Below are 11,958 nucleotides of genomic sequence, written 5' to 3' on the forward strand. Positions count from 1 at the left end.
AGGATCTCTGCATGGTCTGGGGGTTAAACCAGTGCGCAGTGACACCAATGAAACCGCGACGGTGTGCCGTCCAGCAGTCTGTTGTTGTTGCTATGAACTCAATTTCACTAAGGGCAGCTTTCAGTTTTCTTTTCATTTCAACAGAGGCCTTTGTGACTTTGTTAACAACAGTATTACGCGTCATGACATTCGTATTTGGCTGAAGATGTTGCACAAGCTCAATGAAGCCCTGTTGCTGAACAATGTGTGGTGGGTGCAAGCCTTGGACAATGAATTTGAGGACTACTTCATCCACACTTGCCTGGGACACTCTTCGAGCCTCCCACAGCTTGGTTTGTTTGGAGGGTGGGGTCAAAGAACCTTCAGTGGATGACTTCCTTTTGAGGGCTGTTGAAGAAAGTTGCGTGTACCTCTCTAGACGAGTGGGGTGTTTCTTCTGTGGAGAAAATGAATGCACAGGCACAGATTGAGATTCATATTATTTCTCTCAAACCACAAGCTGAGACTATCTAGGACTTCCGCTGTATTAAATGTCACGCTGGAAGTTCATGAATGGAGGTCAGACTACAAGTTAGGGAGCAGTTTCACTGGTCTATGCAATTATGTTGAGCAGACCAGAATATTGCCACTTAAAGCTGTTTTAGGACCACAAGCAGCTGCTGGCATGACTGAAAAGTAACATTATTGTTAATGGCACACACCGCGCACATTTCTTCTCCCGTGGGAACATAATTAACTCTTTACAGCAACAAACACGGTAAAACTCCGACCTCAACACATGAAGGATTACAAATGAAACATTGAATCATAGCCTACTGCTAGCAAGCAAACCATGGGATGTTCTTAGCCATAGCAAACATTGCAAATTTACCATTAGTACGTTACTAGGTTACTACAAAATGTCGACTGATAATAACAAACTTTCAGCTTACCTCAATATGCTTTTTCAAATTAGACGGTGAGTTTTTGAAGGCCATTAGCTCGTGGTACTTGGGTGCGCAGAGCTTGCAGCGCATTCGAAAGGAGTTGTTTTTGCATCCAACCATTTCAAAAAAGTCTTCCAGGTACGGCCAGGGATGGAGAAGGGTTGGCTGATCTTCCTGGCTATCAACCTGGTTGATGCTGGTGCTTGGTTGGGACATTTCGCTGTTATTTTGAGTCTCTGGCACGGTCACGGACATCTTTGGCTACATACATCTGCTTTCCTTGCTGGAGTGTGATTTGTGTCATGTGCAGCAGATGGAATGCATCTCGTACAAACCAATAGGGTGTCGGAATGGTATAATGTTTATACTTCTTGTCACAGCTCCGCCCCTGGCTCATCAGACGTCGATCAGTGAACGATTAAGAGCGCCCCTGGCTCATCAGACATCAATCAGTGGACGATTAAGAGCGCCCCTGGCTCATCAGACGTCGATCAGTGAACGATTAAGAGCGCCCCTGGCTCATCAGACATCAATCAGTGGACGATTAAGAGCGCCCCTGGCTCATCAGACGTCGATCAGTGAACGATTAAGAGCGCCCCTGGCTCATCAGACGTCGATCAGTGAACGATTAAGAGCGCCCCTGGCTCATCAGACGTCGATCAGTGAATGATTAAGAGCGCCCCTGGCTCATCAGACGTCGATCAGTGAACGATTAAGAGCGCCCCTGGCTCATCAGACATCAATCAGTGGACGATTAAGAGCGCCCCTGGCTCATCAGACGTCGATCAGTGAACGATTAAGAGCGCCCCTGGCTCATCAGACATCAATCAGTGGACGATTAAGAGCGCCCCTGGCTCATCAGACGTCGATCAGTGAACGATTAAGAGCGCCCCTGGCTCATCAGACGACTTATCTGGATAGGTTTTTTTTGTGTGTGTTTTTTTTAACGATGAAAAGCTGTAATGAAAACAAGCTGAAATGCAATAGGAGTAACGAGGCTATTTTTAAAATGTAAGGAGTAGAAAGTACAGATAATTGCGTGAAAATGTAAGGAGTAGAAGTAAAAAGTCGGCTGAAAAATAATTACTCCAGTAAAGTATAGATACCCAAAATTTCTACTTAAGTAAGGTAACGAAGTATTTGTACTTCGTTACTTGACACCTCTGCATTTAAGGCAGAGCCTGGAGACTCTGCAGGACATTTAAGGCAGAGCCTGGAGACAGGCAGGACATTTAAGGCAGAGCCTGGAGACTCTGCAGGACATTTAAGGCAGAGCCTGGAGACAGGCAGGACATTTAAGGCAGAGCCTGGAGACTCTGCAGGACATTTAAGGCAGAGCCTGGAGACTCTGCAGGACATTTAAGGCAGAGCCTGGAGACTCTGCAGGACGCGGAGTTTGACTTTTACCCTTGGGGGGGGGGGGGGGGGGGGGGGTGCACCAGAAAAAAATAATCCAGCCTAACCACAGTCTAAAAACCACTAAATCCACTGATTGGAGGGTGGGGGCGCTGATCAAATTATTATCGAATGATGACATCATGATCTTCACTAACGTTAACGAAAGGAAATGCACTAGCGGGAAAGTCAAGTGTACGTCCACAGGAGCGCTCATTGGGTATTAATAATAATTAAATTATACATATATTGCACATTATTTCGCAAATCTTCCCCAAACAAAGCACTTTTAGATCATCAACAACAGACAAATTATGTGAAATGTTTTTTAATGCATTGATTAAAAATCCCCTCCCACATTTCTTTCCACACCAGCTCGCTAGGGGGTGCTGCAGCACCCCTAGTCCCCCCGGGCCTGTATTAGGGTGTGTGTTTTAACTTCACACTTTTTGTAACTGTCAGACACTGACATTTTGATACCGCCTAAATGCTATTTATCCAGCCCAACCGCCCAAATGCTTTTTTTCCCGGCCCAGTGTGATCAAAAGTAGCCCCTTCAGCGGTAACCCGCCCCATCTGGCAACCCTGATTGAGGGGGAAATGCTCGGGCAAGGCGCAAATGGAGTAGGCCTCCCTCTAGCCCAGGCAGTGAGCTGACCTCATGCACTGAAAAACTGTTTAAAATAGACTAATGAGTATTGTACTACTTGGACTTATATTCTGGTTTCATTTTTTTTTTAAAATGTTTTAAATATATATTTTTTGTATTTTTGTATTTTTTTTTACCACACATTTTTTCGGCTGGGGGTAAACTCCGCCCATGCTCCCTGTGCAAGGCAGAAACAGAACAGAAACACACACTGCACTGAACAGTCAGGGAGATCGACCGGCAGGGAGTGAGGACATGAACACTCAAGTGCCAAACATACACAGGACACACATTAGTCCATAAGGAGGAGAGGAACAGAGAGTGTAGTAGCATTCCAGTCCACCAGGGGCTGCCAGAGGGAGGCAACCATAACAGTATGGTGTCATTTGCTGCGAAGAGTAGTCTATTATTGGTTCTTCTAAATAACAAACACCAACAATGTAGAAAGAAATAAGAAAGAGGGAATTAAGGCATTCATGGGAAAAAAGCTCTCTAAAACACACATTGTCTGTTCATCTTTGGATCACAGCATTGCATAATACATAATACATCATCATCACAATATGTGGTGCAAACTGAAGCCCACAGTTTGGCTGGTTTACCTGGGGCTGATTCAGACCTGGGACACCAGGTGAATGAGCTCTGACAAGTCAACTAACCATAATAATAAGTCCAGTGGGTGTTGACCAAAGCAGTGGGAATTGAGACATGCATTCATGCAAACTATCTGCTTCTTCACTGCCTTCAAAACAAGGGCATGACTACAACATTTCCCTGACCCCCACACGTGATTCCTAATCTTAATGGCTGGGTATCAATTATGGTGCGTTCAAGGAGGCTTCTCTCTCTGTTTCCTCAATAAAACGGAGGTGATGAGGACAAAGAGTGAACTTCACAGCAGCAACAACAAAGCAATTACAATAAATCAATCAATTAAATAATTTTCCACTTACACAAACGTATCATTCTAACTTGTGGTTACATAAATCATAGTAGCGCTGTAATGCTATGTTATCACATACTGTGCAGTGCCTATAGATAGTCTAAACACTCTTTCTAAAAGTTCACCTTGTCCTGTGAAGTGGTCGTATGTGGAGATGTCCAGTTTCCAGTTTTATTCCTCAAAGTCAAATGTACAGATAGATAGGCACCATCTTATTTTAAGTGAACTATTACTTTGAGTCATGATTAAGGTCTTTTTGTATTTCTCTTTCAATGAGGATTCGATTGTAAAGGAAATTGTGGGGTGTGTTGGCCTAGGCAGATGTGTACCAGCCTAGTGATGCCACATATCTGCAGACATGAACCATCCTAAAGACTCTGTAAAGAGACACTGTGTTTCTAGTTACACATCTAATAAACATGTAATAAACAAAATGTCTTCTTGTTGTCACTGACCACATCTTACCTTTATAACCACAGAGTATCTGTTCAAAGACTATAATGATTTGCCTCTCTATTTCCCTCTCTTAGTTTCCTCTATAAAACAAAGGTGAAGAGTCCAAAGAGCAAACATCACAGCAGCAACAACAACAACAACTCACAATCATCACAGTCAGTCAGTTAATGCATTATGTTAAACTTGATTTGTTCATGTCACAGTAGAAAAACCTTGACTTAACTCTTTTAAAAAACCCAGAGAAACAGGGGAAGTGTCTCTGTGAGGGAGAAATGCAACAGGGACTTAACAAACAAAGAGATTGAGACTGAACAATGTTTAAAATGATGTTAACAAACAAAGAGATTGAGACTGAACAATGTCTTCATCTTTTGTTTAAAACAATGTTAATATTAATGATATTATTATAGCTTTGTTGTTTTGAGGAAGTGGTGACTCACTCTGAAAGGTTTTCCCTGATTGCCAAGGTGAACAGGGTTCCTCATCTGCATGTGTCACTGATATCTCCTGGTAATGGTTAAACAGGTGAACACACTGTATATAAAGGAGAGAATTACAAGGTAAAAACAACAGAGAAGAAAAGAGACATCCAGTTGAAGAATGAAGACACCTGTGGTTCTGCTGACGTTGCTGTGCTGCTGTCTGTCTGGGGCGCAGGTTCAGAGAGACACTGGAGATGGAGGCAGTGAGAATGACATCACTCAACAGGTTCTCTACAGAGAAGGAGACAGCAGAGTGAAGGACATTCAGACTGAGACACAGAGAACTGAACCTGCAGCCTCAACACTCTCCCAACAAACCTGCCAGCCTGACATCCACGCTGTGCTGAGAGAGATGAGCGCTATGATGGCAGAGCAGAGAGTCCAGATGAGACACACACAGGACAGACTGAGGGCCAGTGAGAGCCAGGTGGAGGAGCTGAAGACAAAGAATGAAGGTGAGAGCCAGGTAAAATGTATTGTGTGACAATTACTAATAAATTAGCTTATATACCCAAAATATAAAGTTAACTGTATTGTGTGGCTCTGTTAAGTCCTCAGATTCAGAGATGTGTCTATGAATCTGAGAGTGGTCATATTCCGTTTTTGTCTATGTTTGTATTACAGCCCAAGACACAAAACTTGCTGCATTGACAGCCCACTCTGAGAGTCAGAGGAGAGGAAATGAAGGTATAGTTAGTGTGTTAAAAACACAATATATTTGACTTACCTTGGAAACCTGGTTTACAGTTTTGGTTGACTCAGGCCTCTACAATGTTTCTTTTCAGCACAAGCCATTGAGCTTACCTCCTTGAAAGCCAGGTCACACCACACTGACAGTCAAGTGGAGGAGCTGAGGAGGGGAAATGAAGGTAACATCAGAAAATATTCTTAACAGTATTTACAATCAGCATCAGGTGACAAGCAGCTTATAAAACATTTTATTTTGATAGGCTTGTATAGATAATCACAGCCAACAAACTATCAACTGCAAATGTATAAAATATATACTATATATATATATATATATATATATATATATATATATATATTTAGTAGATATAGATATACATACACACACACACACACACACACACACACACACACACACACACACACACACATAGTGTCAGGTTGTTAATGACAGTAGTATCATGTCAGTCCTTGTTAATGACAGTAGTACCATGTCAGGTTAATGACAGTAGTACCATGTCAGGTTGTTAATGACAGTAGTACCATGTCAGGTTGTTAATGACAGTAGTACCATGTCAGGTTGTTAATGACAGTAGTACCATGTCAGGTTGTTAATGACAGTAGTACCATGTCAGGTTGTTAATGACAGTAGTACCATGTCAGGTTGTTATTGACAGTAGTACCATGTCAGGTTGTTAATGACAGTAGTACCATGTCAGGTTGTTAATGACAGTAGTACCATGTCAGGTTGTTAATGACAGTAGTACCATGACAGGTTGTTAATATCCCGGACGGTGTCCCTTCCTGAGGTCTGGTTACCCCTTAATATCCAGGACTACAGTGTCCTTTCCTGAGGTCTGGTTACCCCTTTATATCTAGGACTTAGCTACTGTCCCTTCCTTAGACCTCGGCGGGTCTATTACACGTTAATACAAGATGTGCTTATATCAGACAGTGGTGTTCAATAATTTATAGAATGTCAATTTAATTCATTTGTCAATTTAATTAATTAGTATCCTTACTTTGTGACGGATCTTCACAGACACAGATCAGAATGGGTTTGACACACGATTCAGGCCCAGCACTTCCACCTAAAACACTATTGTCTACCTAAGCAGATTTCATTAAATGGCTCTGCTCACCTGTTTTGTCTTGGTACCGTGGAAGTGCTCAGTCCCAACCCAGCCTCGCCCACTCCTCCTTGCATCACCAATTTTGTAAGGCGATCAACTTCTCCAGAATTGATTTAATTGAGTCGTCACTTACAAGCGAGTTCGTTTAATCTCAACGAGACGTCCTTGATATAACTTCTTAAGATAAAATGATCCAATCAAATATTAGGCACCCCTACTGAACTGTTCATTAAGAGAATATTTATTCAAGCACATCAGCAAGCAATAATAGTTCATGGAAAAGTGGTCCCATCTAGTTTCACCTCCGCAGGCCAGTATCAGCTAGCCGTCAATAGGTTAACTGCAGAAGCTTCACCAAACAAGAACCCTGTTTAGGATGGTACATAGTCCTTTATACATTTGATTTAACATTTGGGGCTGGGCTGTCCCTCCCCCCCTATCTGGTAGTTTTTTAATTGTCAGCATAAAATCTGTTGCAGCTGTGAGCAAGTGTTTTAGTTAGTTATGTGGCCTTCAACTCCTCTCTGTGTGGGTGCGAGAGTGTACTGTGTGTTATCTTCTTCTTCTGGCCTCCCTCTGTGTCCCTCTGCGGTCACACCCCCTGTCTGGGGCTCGTTAATCACATATGCACACACAGCTATGTATTTAAGAAACAGGTAAGCATATGCACACAGTTATGTTTTTAGGATGTACAGAAATGTTTATACAGTTACCTTGGGTATATTCTATGTGCGTTCTAAAGCACTGATTGGCCAGTTATTTGATCATCAAACCCATTCCCTGGGGTCATGACTAGGTCAGTAGGCTATGTTCTTATCAGAATAGCTTGTGAAAACATAACTGTTGAAGTTACACAGTCCTATGACTTAGGATTCGATTAACAAGTTAAAATATAGTATAGAAGAATAGACTTATCATTAATCATTAGTTATGAAAGTATAAAATCAGTACAGAAAAATAGAATTTCATAACAGCAGGTGTAAAATGGTTGTTAGCACATAGGTAAAAATAAGTAATTTACAGGCGGTTTGAATCATAAAACTTTCTTTTAGTCAGGAGCTTGTCTTCTTCTTGTCGCTCAAAAACAGAACCTCTCTTTTGGCTAATTGCGAGACCTTCCTATTGTTCTCAACTGACCTCAGTCACATATTATTTAAATGAGCACATAGTACATGATTTATCACTTCTAGTTATTTTAATACAAATTCCCAACAATAACCACGGAAGGTCAAGTACAGAACTTTGCATTTAAAATCTGTAGGCTGCCAATGTTAAATCACAATTGTCCATATTTACTTGCTCTTTGATCTTGTTACAAAATAATTAACTAAATTATTATTGCAATAAAGAATGGAGATCAAATAAATCTAATTATTTTTTATTACGGATAATCGCTGGTGATTATCATTTGTTTGTTCCACAGCAATAGAACAGGCTGGAGGCTGTTCTCTTCATCCTGGTGAAGAGGGAAGTTTTACTGCCCTTCTCTGTTGGAGGAGATGATCTTTCATCTTTCCCTTTGAAGGACTCTGCAGAGACAGGAGGATGGTATAGGTGAGCAGCTTTTCTCGTCAATTCAGCTGAATGTGCAAAATCTTTAATCGAATAGTACATGGGGTTATATATTTAATCTTGACAGAACAGTGGTTTACTTACTTGTATACCGAATGTCCAATTAATGTGCCTTAAACAACGAGTCCAGTTTTGTCCTGTTCGCTATTTGCAGTGCTTTGAGAGCCTCCGAAAGATTCTTCTTATATTGAGAACGCTCCCTTCTCAACCTCTCATTTTCTTTTTTCAATTTCAGGTTTTCCTAAGAAGAAGAAAAGCAAATGACTCTTCACTGGCACAAAAACATTCAGTAAACACACGCACAAAAAAAACATGGTGACGTCACTTTTCTTGCAATGCATATTATTTAAACTATAACTGGTACTGAGCAGTGGAGGCTGGTGACTTCCAGAATTGAGGAGGCCAATTTTTTTTCCGCTTGCTCGCTTCACTCGCGATGGAATGTTCCCTGTTCTTCTTATCTGTCTTTGTTAAAAATTATTCATTTGTGTTTGGCGGTACTGAAGGGATTGGGACACTCTCAGGATGGTGGATGAAGCAGCTTTTATTGCCTGCACAATGGGTCATCAAATAAACAAAACAATTGGCATGAATCTCTGGTCCGCCTGCAGCAGCTATTGTCCCTTCTGCTCAGGCTCACAACATTCACCACAACATACTACATACAATCAATGACATGTCAAAAGCACTCAAACACTATGTCAATCAGACACACAACAAACAATACTTCATCCATTTCTAATATTTATCCTGCAGAACAGCACTCATACGCGTGTGGCGGAAAAAGGTACTACACGGAGGCCAGGCCTCCTGTGCCCACCCATTTTCAGTGATTTGGCCAATCACATATTGCCATGAAAAAATTTGCATTACATTGACTTCTATGAGAAACCACTTTCCGACAGGAGGCCTGGCCTCCGTGTAGTACCTTTTTCCGCCACACGCGTGTATGAGTGCTGTTCTGCAGGATAAATATTAGAAATGGATGAAGTATTGTTCTGAATTGTATGTTGTGTGTCTGATAAAAAATATAATTATTGCTTTTTAAAATCTCTCTCTCTTCTCTCAAATTATTGGGGAGGCCAGGCCTCCTCCACCTCTATGGAGGAGCCTCCACTGTTACTGAGGTACATTATTCTTTACCTCTTTGGTTTGCCCATTGTTCCCAGAGTCACTCATTAGATGAGAACTTCCTTGAAGCTTCAGAAGATGACATGAGAGGTGCTTGATAAACTGGTCCAACTGAATTAGAGTGAGGGATCAAAGTCAGCAACAGGATCCACTACAGCAGGCAGAGCCTGGTTAACTGTGCACACATCACAGTTATACATCAGTTAGATCTGACCACTCTGATCACACATCACCGTTATACATCAGTTAGATCCCACCACTCTGATTGGCACAGTCTGATTGGTTGAAAGGTGCATTCCACCGTGCTTAAATAATATACAACAGCAAAACCACTTTGCTGTTCTATTTGACTGATCACTGCACACACTGTGACAGGAACAATGTCTCCTTTCCCAGGCTTCTAAAAAAATTCACTTCACTAAATAAAGATAACGGCAGATTTGACTTTGCTTACGTACAGTATATCATAGCATGTGTGGTGATTAAGTCATAATAGCGTCACAGTAATGTAACACAGTAATATCTTGGACAGTGTTACAGCAGTGCTTGAGGTGGACTCACTGTTGACTGTGACTCAGGATGGGAGTTATCGCTGAACTCCTGTATTAACTTGACCATCTTGTCAGACAGTGTCTTCGACTCTGCTATCAGCCTCTGGTGGGTGATGTAGTCATCATTCTGGGCAGTGACGTGGAGAGTCTTCTCAGAGCATAGCGTGGACAGACTACTGTTTATTGAAGATGGGTCATCCATGCTCTGGCTGCTTTGTGACATGTTGTTATTGTCTTTCTTAGCATGGTCTCTTCTCCCTGCTGTAACAAAAAAATTCTATCTTTATCCAAACCATTGTACAGTTCTCAGTGTTAGTTCATAAGAGTTACAAGATTTTCAAGAGCAACAGTATGAGGTGTTTCCCCAACACTGACTCCTTATGACAGACACATCCCATTGTCCTTACTTGTATCTGAGGAAGCTCTGCACTCTACATAGTTGATGTTGATAATCTCCAGAGGTTTTCCCTCTGTGTGTTTCATCTGCAGCACGTCCTTATCAGTGAGCTGAGCTTTTATCTTCTGGATCTCAGAGCTGAGTTGACTCAACTTGGGATTGTCTGCGGAGTCTACAATGAGAAAGAAAGAAGCCATTATGAGTTTAATAGAATCAGTAGTGTTTTTTAAAAACATTTATAAGGAATGACTGCAGGGAGAGCATGGTCCTTACCTGTAGGGCTGACTGTAGGAGCCTTCAACTGTTTGGATTCCTGCTTCTCCACAGGCAACATCTTGAGGAGCTCATGGCTGTGGGCAAGCTGCTTCTGGTAGGCATCCGTTTCTCCTTTCAACCTTAGATAGAAACAACATCTCCTAATAACACATTTTAACATAGAAGCCAAGGAAAAGGTTTGTATTTCTACCTGTGGTTCTACCTACCTGTTGATCTCTTCCTGTGTGGAGGAGAGGGCACTCTGTAAGGCCCCGTTCTTGTCCACTGCATACGTGAGGTCATCTCTCAGTCTCTCTCTCTCCTCCCTCAGTGTGTTGTAGTCTGTCTGGAGCTGGGTGAACTCAGAGGCCTCCACAAAACATTCTTGGAATCCTGCAAAAAAAGCTCCAATTAAGTCTGTTGGGTCTACTTGATGATAAGTTACATAATCAATCTAGTTGGAGGTGTAGCAGCTCCAGAGTGCAATAAAAACGTACAATAAACATGTGTTTAGTGGTGCAAAAAGATGTGCCTAACTGTGTGACTTACCTGGCAGGTCTGGGCCTGTCTCTGACTTACCTGGCTGGTGCTGGGTTGGCATCTGAGCTCTGTGGTTCTCCAGCTGTCCTTGAGCCAGGAGGCTCTCCTGGAGGCTCTCCTGTTGCTGCTGCACCAGCCCCAGGAGCTCCTCCAGCGCTCCAGAGGGCATCGCTTTACAACCAACACAGTACGAAATGCAGTATTATCAGTCTGCATAAATGAGCACTGCTTTGGGTCCACCGTCAGGAGCAGGACACCAATGAAACCAAACATTGTTACCGTAGTTACTGACATAACATTCAACTAAGGGATTTGATAACAAAATGTTGTTCCTGTAATTGCTGTAAAGGTTGCACCTAGGTTCTGATTCATTTTTGCCATGCATCGGTCATCCTCAGGCTCTTTGTCCACTGTGACAGAGGAGGGGGTGAAACTAGATCCGATATCCAGCTGGCTCTGCAGGGTCTCGTTGAAGCTTTCACTGGCCCCCACTCTGTCCAGCAGGCTCCCATTCTCTCTCTGCATGATATGGAGACACCTGTCACACCTATCCTTGTCTATTGTGGGCTGAGCCAACATGGCCTCTGTTTCCTCCAGTCTCAGTTCCAGCTGCTCCACCTTGCTGTTGCTGTCCTCAGTCTGACCCTGTAGCTTCTCTTCAGTCAGATGATTATCCTCCAGATGTTTTTCAGGGGTTTGAACCATGTCTTCCATCTCCTTGAGTTTCAGTTCCAGTCGGTCAACACTTTGGTTGCTTTTCTCAGCTTGACCTTGCAACCTCTCTATTTCAAGTTGACAGTTAGACAGTTGTAGAGACAGATTTGAGGAGTTGTCGTTC

The 11,958-nt window shown here is 42.4% G+C and overlaps 1 long non-coding RNA gene across 1 annotated transcript; it reads right to left on the reverse strand.

Moving 5' to 3' along the window:
* Positions 1–10,411: 10,411 nt before the first annotated feature.
* Positions 10,412–11,561, reverse strand: LOC308171459. Its single transcript, XR_013937827.1, has 4 exons — positions 11,477–11,561; positions 10,808–11,291; positions 10,599–10,720; positions 10,412–10,497 (listed from the first exon to the last, which is right to left on the reverse strand). It is a non-coding gene; the product is annotated as an uncharacterized lncRNA (long non-coding RNA).
* Positions 11,562–11,958: the final 397 nt, after the last annotated feature.

Source organism: Nansenia antarctica, assembly GCF_963989245.1.
Source record: "Nansenia antarctica genome assembly, chromosome: 16".
Taxonomy (NCBI): Eukaryota; Metazoa; Chordata; class Actinopteri; order Argentiniformes; family Microstomatidae; genus Nansenia; species Nansenia antarctica.